The sequence below is a fragment of the Vulpes vulpes genome, chromosome 1 (genome assembly GCF_048418805.1).
Source record: "Vulpes vulpes isolate BD-2025 chromosome 1, VulVul3, whole genome shotgun sequence".
NCBI classification, from domain to species: Eukaryota; Metazoa; Chordata; class Mammalia; order Carnivora; family Canidae; genus Vulpes; species Vulpes vulpes.
In genome coordinates this window covers 173,038,854-173,055,687 of record NC_132780.1, presented here as the reverse complement: position 1 = coordinate 173,055,687, position 16,834 = coordinate 173,038,854, and the positions used below count along the sequence as shown (strand labels likewise).

Sequence of the window (16,834 nt, the reverse complement as noted above, 5' to 3'; positions counted from 1 at the left end):
GTTGGTGGGAATGCAAACTGGTGCAGCCACTGTGGCAAACAGTATGGAGCTTCCCAAGAAAGCTAAAATTTAGCTTTAAAATTTACTACAATTTAGTCATTACGTTATTTGGTATTTACCCAAAGAACACAAAAACAATAATTCAGAGGGATACATGCACCCCAATGTTTATAGCGGCATTATCAACAATAGCCAAATTATGGAAAGAGCACAAATGTCCATCGACTGATGAATGGATAAAGCAGCAGCAGTGTTTATAAACAATGGAATATTAGCGTAAGAAAAATGAAATCTTGCCATTTGCGACTATATGGATGAACTAGAGAGTATTTAAAGCGTTTTTTTTTTTAAATTTTTATTTATTTAATGATAGTCACAGAGAGAGAGAGAGAGAGGCAGAGACACAGGCAGAGGGAGAAGCAGGCTCCATGCACTGGGAGCCTGATGTGGGATTCGATCCCAGGTCTCCAGGATTGCGCCCTGAGCCAAAGGCAGGCGCCAAGCCGCTGCGCCACCCAGGGATCCCTGAACTAGAGAGTATTATGCCAAGCCAAGTACGTCTGTCAGAGAAAGACAAATACCATATGATTTTACTTATATGTGGAATTTAAGAAACAAAACAAATGAGCAAAGGGATAAAGAGAGGCAAACCAAGAAACAGACTGTTAACTATTAACTATAGAGAACAAATTGCGGGTTACCAGAGGGGATGGGTGGGGGATTGGTGAAACAGGTGATAGGGATTAAGGAGTGCACCTGTTGTGATGAGCACTGGGTGACGTATGGAATTGTGGAATCACTACATTGTACTCCTAAAACTGAGATAACCCTGTATGCTAACTGGAATTAAACGCTTCAAAAAAAATAAATAAGAGGCCAAAAATAAAGGATTCAGAGGATTGGCAAATTATCAGGCCTAGAGAACGGAAGAGGAGGAAGGCTACATTTTCTAGAATGCATAGATGATATAATTTGCACAGTAAAAGGTGACTCCCACCAGAGTGGCGTTAGCCAGAAGGATCAGCGGGGGCAGCCAGAGGTAAGCGTGCACACCTCTGCAGAGGGAGCAGGATAAACAACACAGAATACACTGACTCCTATTTCACAAAACAATATTCTCCCTTGCATATATAACGCACTCTGGTGTGTTCTCCTCCCTTCTATTTAATGTCATGTTTTCAAAAAAAAAAAAAAAAAGGCTGGTGCAACTCACTACATTCATAACCCACATTTGAAAAACGATGGATAAGGCGTGTCCCAACCGGCAACCGGGTAAATTGCTAGAAAAGGGAAAGAAGTTAGTTTGGCATAAATGGTCTTTGCAAATCCTTTCCTAGGAGGTCTTGAGCTTTCTCCTTTACAAAGCTGTTCTGGAACGTTGCCAGGATCCAACGTTTGTCTGTTTTCAAAAGTCTGGCTCGGTGCTCCTCTACCAAGCCAGCTCAAAGGTGACTGTGACCACTCCCACTGCTTTCGGATGCCTGTTATTTGGACGTTGAGCAAGCCAGCCCAGTCGGGTTTCAAGACCTCTTAAAGGGGTCTTATTTCTTTGCTCCCAGCGAGAAATAAACCGGGGCAACCCTGCCTTCTCCTGTACCTGTTGATATCGTCTCATCTTCTGCAAACACCGGATGATCTTCCTGACCAGAGCCTAATTCCTTGACGTGGGCACCCCAGCTCGTGGAAGCCTCTCCCATTCGGGACCCTACCCTTGGCAGGTCCAGACCACTTTGCTGCCTGCATTCTCGGTAATGCACCCCACCTGATGTAGCTGCGGCCACTGGCCTCACAGTCCTAGTTCTCAGGCCCCTACACCCCACTATTGACTGGGGGATTGGGTTGGGTAACTTATACCTCAACCTAAGTTGCTTTTTTTTTTTTTTCCATGTGCAAACTGGAAACACTACCACTTACCTTTGGGGCTTTCATGAGGATTTATCTATATGGGAGTGTGCTGCTTTTCCCTGGAGTAGCATGGACAGTCCCCCCACCCCCACCCCACCCCACCCCGCGCGTCCCCTTTGCTTTCCGGACACCATTAAATGTTTCCTTTTGTCATGATTTTAAATCCTGAGTAATAGCTGGGATTCCTCAGTCCTCTACACCGCTGCGGAAACCACAAAGCCTCAGAACAAGTTTCCAAGGAGGCCACCTTTTGTCTTCCTCAATTAATTACGCGGAAAGCATGGAACAGGAAGAAAACCGAAACCGCTGTCTCCCTCCAATCCGCAAGACGACCCGCAGGCAGGCTCCCTAGTGCAAACGAAAGGAACGAACCGACAGGCCCGCGCGGATCCTGGGAACCCTGCGCCCCGCGGGGGGCGCGCACCCCGGGCCCGGGCGGCCGCGCGTTCGCCCTGGATGCGCAGGGCGCCCGCGCCCAGAGGGGCTCCGTCGGAGGGCGCAGCCGTGGCAGGCGGGCCAGGGCGCGGGAAGTTTTCTCACCGCGGGGAGAAGGTGTCCCCGGGCCCTCCAGCAGCCCAGGGCAGGGAACCCGCCCGAGCGCCCCGCTCCGCCCCCCGCTGCAGCGCGCCCTGCTCCTCCGGACGCCTCGGGCGGGACGTCGGCGTCCGCGGGCTGCAGGGGAGCTCTCGAACTTGGATGCTCTGCACGGGGTCTCGCCCCTGCGCCCGGGCACCCTCAAAACCCGGCTGCCCCCTTGCCGATGCCGTCCTCCCAAACATCCCCCCGACTGAAAACCCCCGCCAAACCCGCTGGAGCCCGACTGCCTTCCCCCGAGCCCCCCGAGCCCCCCAGACCCCGGCGCCTCGGCTTGCGTGGCCCTGGGCGCCCCGTCCCGCCCGCGGTTACCTGGCTCCTCCGAGGGGCCTGAGCGCCGCCCCCGCCCCACCTCCACCTCCACCTCCACCTCCACCTCCTCCGGCCGCCCGGGCCTCGGCGAGCCGCTCCAGGCGCCGCGATGCGGCGGGGACGCGCGCTCCCGGCCCGCAGCCCGGCGGCGAGGGGCGCGGGGGCCGCCTGCGGAGCCCCGGGCTTGCCGTGCAGCGCCGCGCCCTGCTCGGCGGCCCCTCGCCGTCTGGAGGGAGGAGGAACCCGCGGTTCTTTACCCGCCCCAGCTCCGCGGCGGGTCCCTCGGGCCAATTTTGACTAATGAGCTGAGCCAGGAGGAGCGGGGCGGCACGCAGGAGAGAGGTCTACGCGAGAGCCTCCGCGTCGGGTGCAAGTTCACTAAGGCCAAGGGGTCCTCCCTCGCCAGCTGCTAAAATTACCTCGATTCACTTCTTCCCTCTGCTTCTGGGCGCTGGAGGAAACGGACCGTGGAAATGTCCCCCCAACAGGGCCTCGAAAGGATAGGACTGGACCAAGAGTAGTTTCGAGTTAGCAGACGTGGCTCACTCCTCCCTCCCAGGAAACACTTGCTGAGTCCGCGCTCCACGCCCGACCTTGCACTGGGCGCTGGGGGTACCACCTCCTGCAGCTTATATTCCCGTTAGGAGGCACCCAGGACACGGAAATACGGGAGATGCGCAGGGTCTGCAGTCGCAGTAAGAGCTACAGAGGAAAAATAACTCAGGAAGGGCTTAAAGGATGTTGATGGGGAGGGGTCTTAATTCGGTGATGGGAGGTGGCCCCAAAGGGAAGGTGGCTTTGAGTAGAGAACTGGAGATGAGGGGGATCCCTGGGTCGCTCAGCGGTTTAGCGCCGCCTTCGGCCCAGGGCGTGATCCTGGAGACCCAGGATCGAGTCCCACATTGGGCTCCCTGCATGGAGCCTGCTTCTCCCTCTGCCTCTCTCTCTCTGTGTCTCTCACGAATGAATAAATAAAGTCTTTAAAATATATATGTAAGTTTTTCATCCTCAACATTTTAAGTTGTGTTTGTAAACTCCTGTCCTCCTTTGCTCCCAAGCATTCAAAACTGGTTTTAATCTTTTTGCATGTGTTTTAGCTTCATTCTTTTGGCTATCTCTCCTGAAATCTGTAGCAATACAATAGTGCCACAGATCAGCTGCCTGTGTCTCTGCTTCTCTGTGTCTCTCAGTGGTAGATAAATAAAATCTTAAAAAAAAAAAAACAACTGAAGATGGGAAAGCAAGTTCTGCTGGCATCTGGGGAGAAAGCCCTTGCTATGCTCCACGGACTGAGATGTTCTTAATTGTGGGAGGCATTTCCTTTACTACTCATGCATACCTTTTCAGACAGTATTATTGCCAGTTTACAGATGAGGAAACTGGAGCTTAGAGAGGTTAAACGAATTGCCTGAGGCCACAGATTTGTAAATGGAGGAGCTCAGGAAGCCTGGTGCCCCCACAAGGGTGGTTTAACCAGGACTACACATGAAAGACTCCTAACTCTGGGAAACGAACTAGGGGTGGTAGAAGGGGAGGTGGGGAGGGGGTGGGGGTGACTGGGTGGCGGGCACTGAGGTGGGCACTTGATGGGATGAGCACTGGGTGTTATTCTGTATGTTGACAAATTGAACACCAATAAAAAATAAATTTATTTTAAAAAAACAGGACTACAGTGCAGTGGGGGAAACGCAACTCTAGCAGCACACAGGCAGGCTGGTGGCTGTGTGATTAACTCCATCTCACAGCGTCAGAAAAATATTTCCTGATTTCATTGATTTTTTTCAGCTGCTAGTTTCATTATTACTCATAATATGAACTATTTTGCAAACCGTCTTTACTGCTGTGTGTACAATTCTCATCCTCAGGCAGTTCAGTTCTCAATGACATAATCTGACCATCTGTGATGAGATTCATTAGTCGTCCCCTAACTCTGTGCATTGCTTTCAGCGGCACACGCTCGTTTATGTGGACACCATCCATCACCCCAGCCTTGGAGCCTGCGCGCATGTCAGCAGGGAGCAGTGAAGCCATCAGAGAGCAGGGTAGCAGAACCACCCGCACTGAGGCAACAGCAAACCAACCAGTCTCTGCCTTAGCCGTCAGAATCTGATGGCTTCTTTGGGGCAGAGTCCCAAAGGCTCATGAGGCAGAAAACTAGGGCACATTGTCCTATGTGGCAGAGATCAAGAACCATCAGTTTCAGGTGCTGGGACTGCAGCCTCCTGTGCAAGTGACACCATCAATAGGATAGTGGGGCTCCCGTTTCTCTCCTAGGCCTCCCTGCCTCCTCCTGGCTGCATCCATTCCATTCCCTTCTTCCCTGCCCCAGTGCCAGCAGTATTTTCCCACCTGTCCTCCAAGGTCTGCCCCAAATGCCACTGGTTTCAGGAAGCCTTCCTCATTGCTCCAGCTACAAATGAACTCTTCTTCTAAACTGTGATCCTTCTCTTACAGCATCTGTTATTTGAAGTTTAGCTCTAAAACAGCCTCCTCCTGTCCCTCCGTAGGCCTGCTTTCTGTTTAATTTATCCACAAGTCTTAGCATACTGCCTTGCACCCAATGGACCTTTAATGAGTATTTTGTTGTTAATAATTTATGAAAATATCATTTCATTGTCTCTTAATTTTGTCTTTTTTTAAGATTTTATTTATTCATGAGAGACACAGAGAAAGAGAAAGGCAGAGACACAGGCTGAGGGAGAAGGAGGCTCCATGCAGGAAGCCCAATGTAGGACTCGATCCTAGGACTCTGGGATCACACCCTGAGCCTAAGGCAGGCACTTAACCACTGAGCTACCCAGGTGTTCCTTAATTTTGTTTTTTCATTCCAAAATAGTTTTTAAGCCCCCAGTAATTTAGTGCAAGACTGAGTTATATGTACCTATAGCTTTGATTGTCAATATACATTGACAACAGTTTTACTTTGAGCTACATTCTATTTACCCCATTCTGACGTTTAAAAACTGAGGTTTGGGGATCCCTGGGTGGCTCAGCGGTTTAGCGCTTGCCTTCCGCCCAGGGTGTGATCCTGGAGTCCTGGGATCGAGTCCCATATCAGGCATCCTGCATGGAGCCTGCTTCTCCCTCTGCCTGTGTCTCTGCCTCTCTCTCTTTCTCTCTCTCTCTCTCTCTCTCTCTCATAAATAAAATCTTTAAAAAGAAAGAAAGAAAGAAAGAAAGAAAGAAAGAAAGAAAGAAAGAAAGAAAGAAAGAGAAAGAAAGAAAGAAAACTGAGGTTTAAGGGTAATTTCTCCAAGGTCACAATACTAATCATTGCTTGAGCCAAGACTCCAAGGTGCATGCTCTTCACTACAAGCTCATGCTGCTCCTTATTCCATCATCCATTGATGCATACATTCGTTGGGCTTTCAATCAATATTTAGATTTACTGTCTCTACTCTGCAGCAGGCATTGACAAAATAGCAATGATTCAAACACAGTCCTTGGGGAACTGAAGGGAGGTGATCCAAAGGAACAAACTTCCAGTTATAAGATAAGTAGGCAGGCATGAGGAGATAATGTAGGACCCAATGACTTGCTGTAGGATATGTGTGAAAGTTGCTAAGAGATAGGTGCTAAGATTTCTCATCATGAGGAAACTTTTGTCCTGTTTTTGTCTTTTCTTTTTACTGTATCTGTATGAGATAATGGATGCTAACTAAATGTGTGGCAGCAATCACTTCACAATATACGTAAGTCCAACCATCGTGGTACACACCTTTAACCTATACAGTGATGTCTCTCATTTACATCTCCATAAAACTGGACGGAAAAACAGAGTTGTCGCCCTCAAAACTGCTTGCGATCTGGTAGAAGGGACAGACAAGCTAGAAATGCTCAGACTTCAGCATTATAAATCTTATCAAAGGGATGAGGAGAGGCCCTAAAGGGGCCCTTTGTTTTAGATTAGATAATGACAATAAGGATTCACTGAGAAGATAGAATATAATTTTAATTTTGAAGGATATATAATACTGTGTTACAATGATAATGGAGAAAAGCATACAGTAGGCAAAGACAAGAGCATATGCAAAAATATGGAAGCAAGGAGGAATAAGGCACATCTGGGGAATGACTGCAGTGATACAGGGGGGCTGCAGCATGGTAAGAGCAGTACTGAGATGAAGCTGGAAAGGTAGGCACAGTCAAAACACAAGGGGTCCGTGGATTGGCTGCATGGAACCCATTACCTTCTGAAAATGTACAAATTTCTGGATGTCTGTATGTGTGCTTTCCAGGGAAGAGGTCTGAGAGCTCTAGTGAAATTCTCCAAGGGGTTGACTGCCCCAGGGCCAGGAGGTGGGGCAGTCAGTTTCCCTTGCCATGATCTGCTGCCCAATCCACAGAACACAGGCAAACCCACAAGGGATGGCAACAGCAGGAATGGGGGGAGGCACAAGGCTCACTCCTGCCAAATCATCTCCAAATATGCAGTGCATTGCCAGCCCTGGGTAAGGATAGCTGACCCCTGACCCTCCCAGCACCTACACCCAGATCCCCTCCCAGGACAGAAAGAGGGAATAGTTGGGCAGTCAACATACCAGAAGGTAGGGAGCTGACAGCTGAGAACGTTTACCAGGGAGGCAGTGGAAAGCAGGACGACAGTGAACCAAGATTCTAAACCCTCAGTGCCTGCTCCATTGCCCTACCAGACTTATGACCCCGTCCCAACTTCTTTTTTTTTTAATTTTTATTTATTTATTTATTAATGATAGTCACAGAAAGAGAGAGAGAGAGAGGCAGAGACACAGGCAGAGGGAGAAGCAGGCTCCATGCACCGGGAGCCCGACGTGGGATTCGATCCTGGGTCTCCAGGATCGCGCCCTGGGCCAAAGGCAGGCGCCAAACCGCTGCGCCACCCAGGGATCCCCCACCCCAACTTCCTATGCTGAAGTCTTAACCCCCAATACCTCACAATATGATAGTATTTGGAGATAGGGCCTTTGAAGAAGTGATTAAGTTTAAATGAGGCCATATGAATGGGCCCTAATCCTATCTGATTTATGTCTTTATAAGAAGAGTAAAGGCATACAGACACTTGGGTACACAGAGGGATGACCATGGGGAGAGGCACCAAGGAAGGCCATGTGCCAGCCAAGAAGAGAGTCCTTAGAGGAAATTAATCTTGTTGGTACCTTGATCTTGGACTTCCAGTCTCTAAAACAATGAAACAATACATTTCTGTTGTTTAAGCCATTTAGCCTGTGATATTTTATTGTGATAGCCCTAGAAAACTAATAGATTTACAAAACATAAATTCAAATTCAAAGATGAAAGTTTTAAGAAATTTAATATGGTGGCCACAAAACATTAAATCTCAAATGAGGTCCTTCCTAAGCATGGAATCTAGTGCCACTCTACTGGTCACAGGCAGGTCTTGGGAACAGGGGAGTGACAATCTTCAGACAACTTGGGATCTGGGAGCAAAGAGGCATGACTAAAGCTTTGGGAATGGAAGCAATTGCTCCCCAGGAACACACAGTGAAAAGACAAGAGAAGAGAAAGGGTAGGTATCAGAAGCTTGGAATACAAACCTGGAAGGAAGACAGAGAGAAACTAGAGAAATAGGAGATGAATGAGAGAAGGTGGAACCTGATGGAGAAATGGGCAATAGTGTCAAAGGCCCAAGGTTATGCGATTAAGAACTAGAGCCCATTTGTCTTTGCATAGAAGTCATGTGCTGGAAACTGAGGTCAGATTTCTGTTGGTTAGGGAGTCAGGACGGCAGTAAGGGGCTACTCCCTTAAGGAGGCTGAGGAGCAGCTGGAGGTGAGACTGTTGAGGACCTCTGTGCAGGTGTAGGAAGGTCCAGGGATCCAGGACTAAACCCCAGCCCCATATTCTGTCCCCTGCCTCAGCCTGCAGGTCGATGGAAGGTCTTCTGGCAGAGGCACCAAATTGCCTAGCCTTGAATAACAAAGGGGTACCTGGAGCTTTTCCTATTTGTCTATTTATTATTGGGGTCTCCCCTCCTGCTCCATGAGAGCAGCAACTGTTTTGTCTCTGTCAGGCACTCACTATGGCTCCTGGCACACAGTAGGTATAGTAACATATGCTGAATAAATGAATGGGATGCAGAGTCAACTGGCAGGTTGTATTTGTTTTGTTTTACCATCATTTATTAATTTGTTTCAGATGAAAAAGTCTTAAACATATTTATAGATTAAGAGGAAGGACCCAGAAGGAGGAGAGAAGCTGAAGATTTGAGAGAGGAAAGAATTGATGAAATAAGATACTGGGGAACGGAGTAAGAAAATAAATCAACTTAAATACTAGAGACAAAGAAAAATTTTAACTGAATCATCCTTTGGGAAATTCCTTTATTCATTCAGCGGTAACTACCTTGCCTTATCTTGGATCCTACAGGGCATGGGGAACTTCTAGGAAGGGGAAGGTAGATACAAAAACAAACAAAAGAGCTACTCCCTTCCAGCTATTCGGGATGGCACTATCTAGTTAAGAAATTTCTCATGGAAAAAGATAAACAATGATGAAACACAGCAAGGATGATCCCAAGTGTCTGAGTAATAAAGACTTGGAAGCAGAATGAACAGATAGAAAACCTGGAGGCATTAGGAAAATCCACTGCAGAAAAGGAGAGGAAATAGGGAAAACGAAGCAGAGAAGAACGAGAGGAAGGTGGCTTCTGGTCTGGCCTGCTGGCAATGGGCTGGCCGGCAGTTTTCAGCATCTGGAAGGCAGGGCCTCAGTGTCGCCCCAGGACCTGAGACAGCTCCACTTATTTTCAGTTAACTAGACCCAGGCCAATCCACCCAGCAGGAAGCAGTAAAAATCCAGACCTGTCTCAGAGAAGGACACATCCCTAATGGCTAATCTGTCTGGGTGAGGAAAATTTGGCAGTGTTTCAGAGAGTCCAATAATAAATATGGCCAGAACCAAATGAAGAAAATGAGAAAGAATAATACAATTGTTTTCAGATGTTAAAATATATAACACAGTTACCTAACTTGATTGTTTTCTTCAAAGAACAGGATAATCCATCATCAACTCACATGAAAAGTGAAATCACACACATACACATACACACACACGGACACAGGCACTCCACCATGCAGTTATCCAAGGGGCAGGAAGCACAACTCACTTCAGTGATATAGTTGCTCAATTAAGTTTCAGAAAATAAATAGAATGGTGTTTAGAATGCTGAGACTTGGGGATCCCTGGGTGGCTCAGCGGTTGAGCGCCTGTCTTCAGCCCAGGGCATGATCCTGGAGTCTCGGGATGGAGTCCCACGTCGGGATCCCTGCATGGAGGCTGCTTCTCCCTCTGCCTGTGTCTCTGCCTCTCTCTCTCTCTCTCTCCATGTCTCTCATGAATAAATAAATAAAATCTTAAAAAAAAATAAAAAAAGAAATGCTGATACTTCTAAGATGTGAGGTATGCGGGCTGCAGTTGGTAACGTTTTTAATCATGAATCTCTTCCAAGTCATTAATAGTGGTAGCTCTCCACCTAATATCCTAGATGATTTGAGAATTGTCACCTTTTCCGTACTGTGCATATATTGTATGTTAGTGCCTTATCTTGGCTTTATACTATTGTTCTTTTTAAATTAGTGCAATTATTCCTGAGCGCTATGTAAACTGCTCTCCCTTGCCAACTGCTTCCTTTTACTCTATGGAGCAAACGCATACCAGTGAATGTCATACACATGCATGTGCACAGACAGGACCCCTCCTCATGGTATCTATCCCATTCCTTCCCTTCCAGGGCTCACACATTTGTTTGGAGCTTCCCTCTGGCAGCTAATCCTATTGTTCCTTTGGCAGAGAAGCACAGACTTCCACCCACAGAGCGTGGGACCAAGCAGACAAAACATCTAATGTATTTCAGTTCATGTTTGACATTCAATCAGGAAGACAGAGCTTTGAGCCACTCTGAAATGTCAACCTGAATGCATTTTACACCACCAGAGAGAGAGAGACAGAGTGCACCAGGGAGACACTACAGTCTCTCAGTGGTAACTCGTAGCCCTAGGCTCTAACACTCATATTTGTTTTTCTCAAAATCAAATTGTGCATTTAGAGTGAATTTCTGCTGTCTTCTTATTTGTTTACTATCACACAATAATGACAAAGCTGCAGTTTATTGGCTCTGGGCTCATTGACTCACCGAAAGCAAATGGAAAGAAGAGATGGTTTGTTTTGGCTCCTTGCTTCCTATCATTCCTTAAAGTATATCCCAGCCAGTATAAGGCATGCAAGAATGATTCCAAAATGGAAAAACATGTTTACTCCAGCTCTGATATTGGAGATTATGCCCACGTGTGTGTCCCAAGTATTCATACATCTCTGGGTCTGCATGCCTACCTACACACAGGTAGGTAGATGAGGACAAGATGAGATCTTGCAACTCTGCACGGCTTCACCCTCCCACAGAGTCTACTTTTCTCCCCATTTTTCTCTTCCTGATCCCTTTGCCTCGGGGGTCTACTGCACTCATCATCTTTACATGAAAGATTTCATTTTCCGGTTTTAGTCTATGACCAAGCCAGTATACCCTGCCCTCACAGAACACAAATTGACCCAGATGCAAACCCTAAAGTGCCACCTGCTTCAATGGCAGCCCACCGTCACCTGCATTTGCTGAATTTCCGCAGGCTCTTTAGCACTGCTGGCCCAGAACCTAGGCATACCCTCCTTGCTTCTCCCTCATCTCCCAGGAGCATCAGGAAGTCAGGCCTCTGGGGGACTAGCCCCAGGGGAGACTGTCTCTACCTCTCAGCCACAGTCTCGTCACCCTGGCCACCTTCCCCTCAGGCCTTGCTTGACAGCTCACACATTACATAAACACACACACACACAACTTCCATCCATTGCAATTTTACAGTTATCTTAGAGGAGAAGCCAATAACACTCAGCACTGTGCCTTTCCAAGCACTTTGCAAACATCATATTCAAGCCTCACAACAACCCTATGAAATAGCTACTGCTATTATCACAATCCCCATTTTACAGTGGAGGAAACTACGGCTTAACAAAGATAGAAATATGCCCCATGTGCTGAAATCATTCAGTGTACTTCTACCTCTCCTCAAATCATCACTAATACCCATTCTTAATGTTTCTGATTCCCCCAAAGGGCATGTCTCTATTTGTAGAAACTGACTCAATGATGAATAACAGAAGATGAATAATAATGAGGAGGAACAGAAGGAAGGGAAGATGTATGTGTGCGCACATGCTTGCACACGTGTACATGCATGTATCTAAGTATGTGTACTTGTGTATAAAATATCAAAGAAATGTTAAATGCAAAAACGTTTAAATTATTATTTTTAAAGTAGCACTTTATGGAAAGCCAAAAAGAAGAAAAAAAATCTGTAACTTCACTACCATAAAGCTAACAATTACAGCATTTTTGCATTTCCTTTTAGACTGCTGTAAAACATGGTTGTTTACATTATAATCATATAGTACCTGTAAATGTATGTGAATATATATGTGTATTATCATATACATATATGATATGTATATATGATATATATCTATATGATAATACATATCAATTTCACTTAATCCTGTTATATTGTAAGCATTTTCTATTTTATTGTATAATTTTTGTAAGCATCAACCTTAATGGCTGTAATAGTTCATTAAGTAGGTGCCATAATTACTCCAACTGTCTCATTATTGATAGACATTTAGATTCCAGGTTTTTTCTACTATAAGTTTTGCTACAATATTTGTATTTATCTTATATAATGGCAGATATAACAAAAGACACAGCAGTTATGCTCTCTGTACCTTACTATTCATTTTACATTTCCAAACATTTTTCAGATGCATGCCTACAAGTGGAGTTAACAACAACCACCTTTGCAAGAGCCCACTATAAATAATAGCAGATGTATACTAGTAAAAGTTTTTGTTTTGTTTTTATTTACAAACTGTAAATCTCTAATTATCCTATTAACAAGAAATCTAGTTATGAAGCATATAAGTTCATAAATGAGAAACCACTCAATTTAACCTGGATGTGAGAAATCTGAGGGCAGGGAGAGATGACAACCAAATATTTGAAGGTGAAGGAATTGGGGGAGAATTGGTTTGTGGCCTTAGGGGGAGGCAGGCTTCAGCTGAGTGATGGGAACTTCTGCCAAATGGCCCCGAGACAGCCCCCTCAGTGGCTGTGATCTGCAGGCTGGACAAGCCCCTGGCAAGAGCTGAGTCAGGGAACTCAAGTGACCCTGCAAAGCTGGACTGGATGCTCTGTGAGATCCTTTCCAGCCCTGAGGGGTGGTAACTGTTAGAAGTTATACAAAATGAAGATAGATAGATGATAGATAGATGATAGATAGATAGATAGATAGATAGATAGATAGATATCATGCAAAATGAGTTCTTTCCTTTTGTGAAATAGAAAGAGAATCCAAATACCATAATTTCAAATTGTTTAAAGTGAAAATGAAAGTGCTTTTTATAATGGCTTGCATTTATGCCATAAGTATGCATTGTGCACATATTATGATTCAGGCATTGGTTTAAATGCTGGAGTTATAAAGGTGAGCAAAACAGACAAAAATTCATGCATTAAAATACTTTCAAAATGTTTCTGTATGTAGGGGCACCCCAGTGGTTCAGATGGTTAAGGATCTGCCTTTGGCTCAGGCCATGATTCCAGGGTCCTTGTAGGGCTTCCTTTTCAGTGGGGAGCCTACTTCTCCTGCCTCTCTCCCTTGCTTGTGCTCTCTCTCCAATAAAGAAACAAAATCTTTAAAGAGAAGTTTCTGCAGTTTTTTTCTTATTTCACTTCATGATGATTGGGTGAAGTGAGCAGAGCAAGGATTCTCCCCACTATGCACAAGGAAGCTAAGGCTTAGAAAGGACCAGTGACTTGGCTAGGGGCCCACACAGAGATATGGAAGAAAAATGGAAGCCAGCCCTATGAGCTCCTGCCCCAGTGCTCCCAGCGCTGCCGTCACTGCATGCGGAGAGGAGCTCGTGTTCCTGTATTCCCACCTCAGACTTCGAGACTGGCCAACACACCCTCAATTCCCTAAAAATTACTGCATTTTTAATGTAGCAAAGAGATTAAACATCAGAGGCAGTGCTCATTACAAGCCTAGTATACTTTCTAAGCTGTGAGGTTCTCAAAGACTAACATTATATTTTGTTCATCTTTTAAAACTCCACGCCTGACACACAGCATGGGCTCTATCAGTGTTTGTTAATGGATACCCACAACTCATAAGTATTGAAGGCTATTCTTTTTTTTAAAAGTTTATTTCAGTAATCTCTAAACCCAACATGGGGCTTGAACTCACAACCCCGAGATCAAGAGTCATGTGCTCCTCCCACTGAGCCAGCCAGGCACCCCTCAAATGCTATTCTTATGTCATGTTTTTAAAGTATGCTCTTCTTGTGAAATTATACTACCTCAGAAATGGAAAGTTATGGCATTTCACATGACTTCCAAGAAAACAAAAGGGTAAGATAAGGACCTGTGTATGGATTATAGAAATGCTTGATAAGACATGTGTAGGACTGATGCCTTAGAGAAACAAGAGTCTGACTTAATCTTTATTTTAAAGCATTGATTATTTTGAGAGACGCATGATTTTTAGTGCATTCCAGTATATGTTCAGTTTAATTACATTCTAGCCTTTAGTTTTCTAGTATTTTAGCTAAATTTTTCATTATACTCGCCGGATTGTATTTACCCAGAATTGGGGTCATCTTTTGCCATCACAGGCATTCTCTGCCCATGGAAGTTAAGAAAAATAAACACATCTTTCTATGGCAGGTTTCTGGAAGGCCTCTGTTTAGAGGAACAAGTTAATGAAAAGATAGCACCATGCTTCCTTTTCAAGTTCTCATTAATTGAGGACAAAGCCATATTAAACCTAAAGTAGAAAAGTATGCACATAAATAAAAAATATAACATATAGATTTGTAAATAAACATACATGCAGGCACACCTCAGAAATATGGCGGGTGCAGTTCCCTACCACTGCAATAAAGCAAATATTGCAATAAAGTGAGTGAAATGAATTTTTTTGGTTTCCCAAAGCACATAAAAATTATGTTTACACCATATTATAGTCTATTAAGTGTGCTGTAGCATTATGTCTAAATAATAATATTCATACATTAATTACAAATTGCCTTCTTCCTGAAAATGGCTAGCCATCATCTGAGCTTTCAGCAAATTGTAAATTTTTGCCTCAATCGTGATGGCTGCTGACTGATCAGGGAGGTCATTGCTGAAGGTAGGGATGGCTGTGGCAACTTAAAATAAGACAACATGATGTTTGGTGTATTGAGTGACTTCCTTTTATGAATGAATTCTCTGCAGCATGCAATGTGGTTGGATAGCATTTTTCCCACAGTAGAACTTCTTTCAAAATTGGAGTTGATCCTCTCAAACCCTGCCGCTGCTTTATCAGATAAGTTTATATAATATTCTAGATCCTTTGGGGATCCCTGGGTGGCATAGCAGTTTAGCACCTGGCTTCGGCCCAGGGCGTGATCCTGGAGTCCCGGGATCGAGTCTCACATCAGGCTCCCTGCATGGAGCCTGCTTCTCCCTCTGCCTCTGTCTCTGCCTTTCTCTCTGTGTCATGAATAAATAAATAAAATCTTTAAAAAAATCTAGATCCTTTGTTGTCATCTCAACAGTCTTCACAATATCTTCACTAGGACATTCCATCTCAAGAAACCACTCTCTGCTCAGCCATAAGAAATAGCTGCTAATCTTCTCAAGTTTGATCATGAGATGGCAGCAATTCACTCACATCTTCGGAGTCCACTTCTGATTCTAGTTGTCTTGCTGTTTCCACCACATCTGAGTTACTTCCTCCTCTGAAGTCTTGAACCCCTCCAAGTCACCTCTGAGAGCTGGAATCAACTTTTTCCAAATTCCTGTTAATCCTGATAATTTGACTCCTTCTAATGAATTGTGAGTGCTCTCAATGGCATCTAGAATGGTGAATCCTTTCCAGGTTTTTACTTATCTTTGCTTAGATCCACCAGAGGAATCACTATCTATGATAGCTATAGCCTCATGAAATGTATTTCTTAAATAAGAGACTTGAAAGTCAAAATTACTCTTGATTCATGGGCCACAGAATGGATTTCATATTAGCAGGCATGAAAACAACATGAATCTTACTTTTGTACATCACCATCAGAGTTCTTAGATGACCAGGTTGTTGATGAGCAGTAATATTTGGAAAGGAATCTTTAGTTTGAGCAGTAAGTCTCAACAGTGAACTTAAAGTATTCTATAAACCATGTCATAGAGATGTGCTGTCATCTAGGCTTTGTTGTTCCATTTATACAGCACAGGCAGGGTAGATTTAGGGTAATTCTTAAGAGCCCTAGAATTTTCAGAATGCTATATGAGCATTGGGTTCAACTTAAAGTCACCAGCTACATTGGCCCCTAACAAGAGAATAAGACTGTCCTTTGTGGCATTGAAGGCAGGCATTGTCTTCTCTTCTCTAGCTATTAAAGTCCTAGGTGGCATCTTCTTCCAACAGAAGACTGTTCGGTCTACACTGAAAATCTGTTGTTTAGTGTAACCACCTGGATTATGTTAGCTGGATCTTTGGGATAACTTGCTGTAGCTTCTACATCAGCACCTGCTGTTTCCCCTTGCACTTTGATGTTATGGAGACAGCTTTTTTCCTTAAACCTCATGAGCTAACCTCTGCTAACTGCAGACTTTCCTTCTGCAGCTTTATCACTTATCTCAGCCTTCTGCTCTGGATTAGGCTTTACCTGAAGGGAATGTTGTGGCTGGTTTGATCATCTATCCAGATCATTCAAACTTTCTCCATATCAGCAATATGGCTGTTCCACTTACCATTGGTGTGTTCACTGAAGTAGCACTTAGAACAAGAATGTTCAGTGCTTCAAGAATATTTCTCTTGGCCTTCAAAACTTGGCTAACTATACAAGAGGCCTAGCTTCTGGTCTAATTTGACTTCCAACATACCTTCCCCCACTAAGCTTAATTACTTCTAGCTTTTGGTTAAAAGTGAAAGATGTGCAACTCTTC

The 16,834-nt window shown here is 44.9% G+C and overlaps 1 protein-coding gene across 3 annotated transcripts in view; it reads right to left on the bottom strand.

Moving 5' to 3' along the window:
- MRAP2 (melanocortin 2 receptor accessory protein 2) overlaps positions 1-3,632 on the bottom strand; it is a 49,216-nt gene extending 45,584 nt beyond the window's left edge. The window contains exon 1 of one of the 3 annotated variants that reach the window (XM_026007438.2): positions 3,231-3,632. The gene's annotated coding sequence lies outside the window, so the exon portion shown is untranslated. Of the gene's footprint in view, positions 1-2,277; positions 2,299-2,811; positions 2,896-3,230 lie in introns of those variants that run through there. The other 2 variants (XM_072736491.1, XM_072736480.1) reach the window with 2 other exon arrangements.
- Between the last annotated feature and the right edge of the window lie 13,202 nt (positions 3,633-16,834).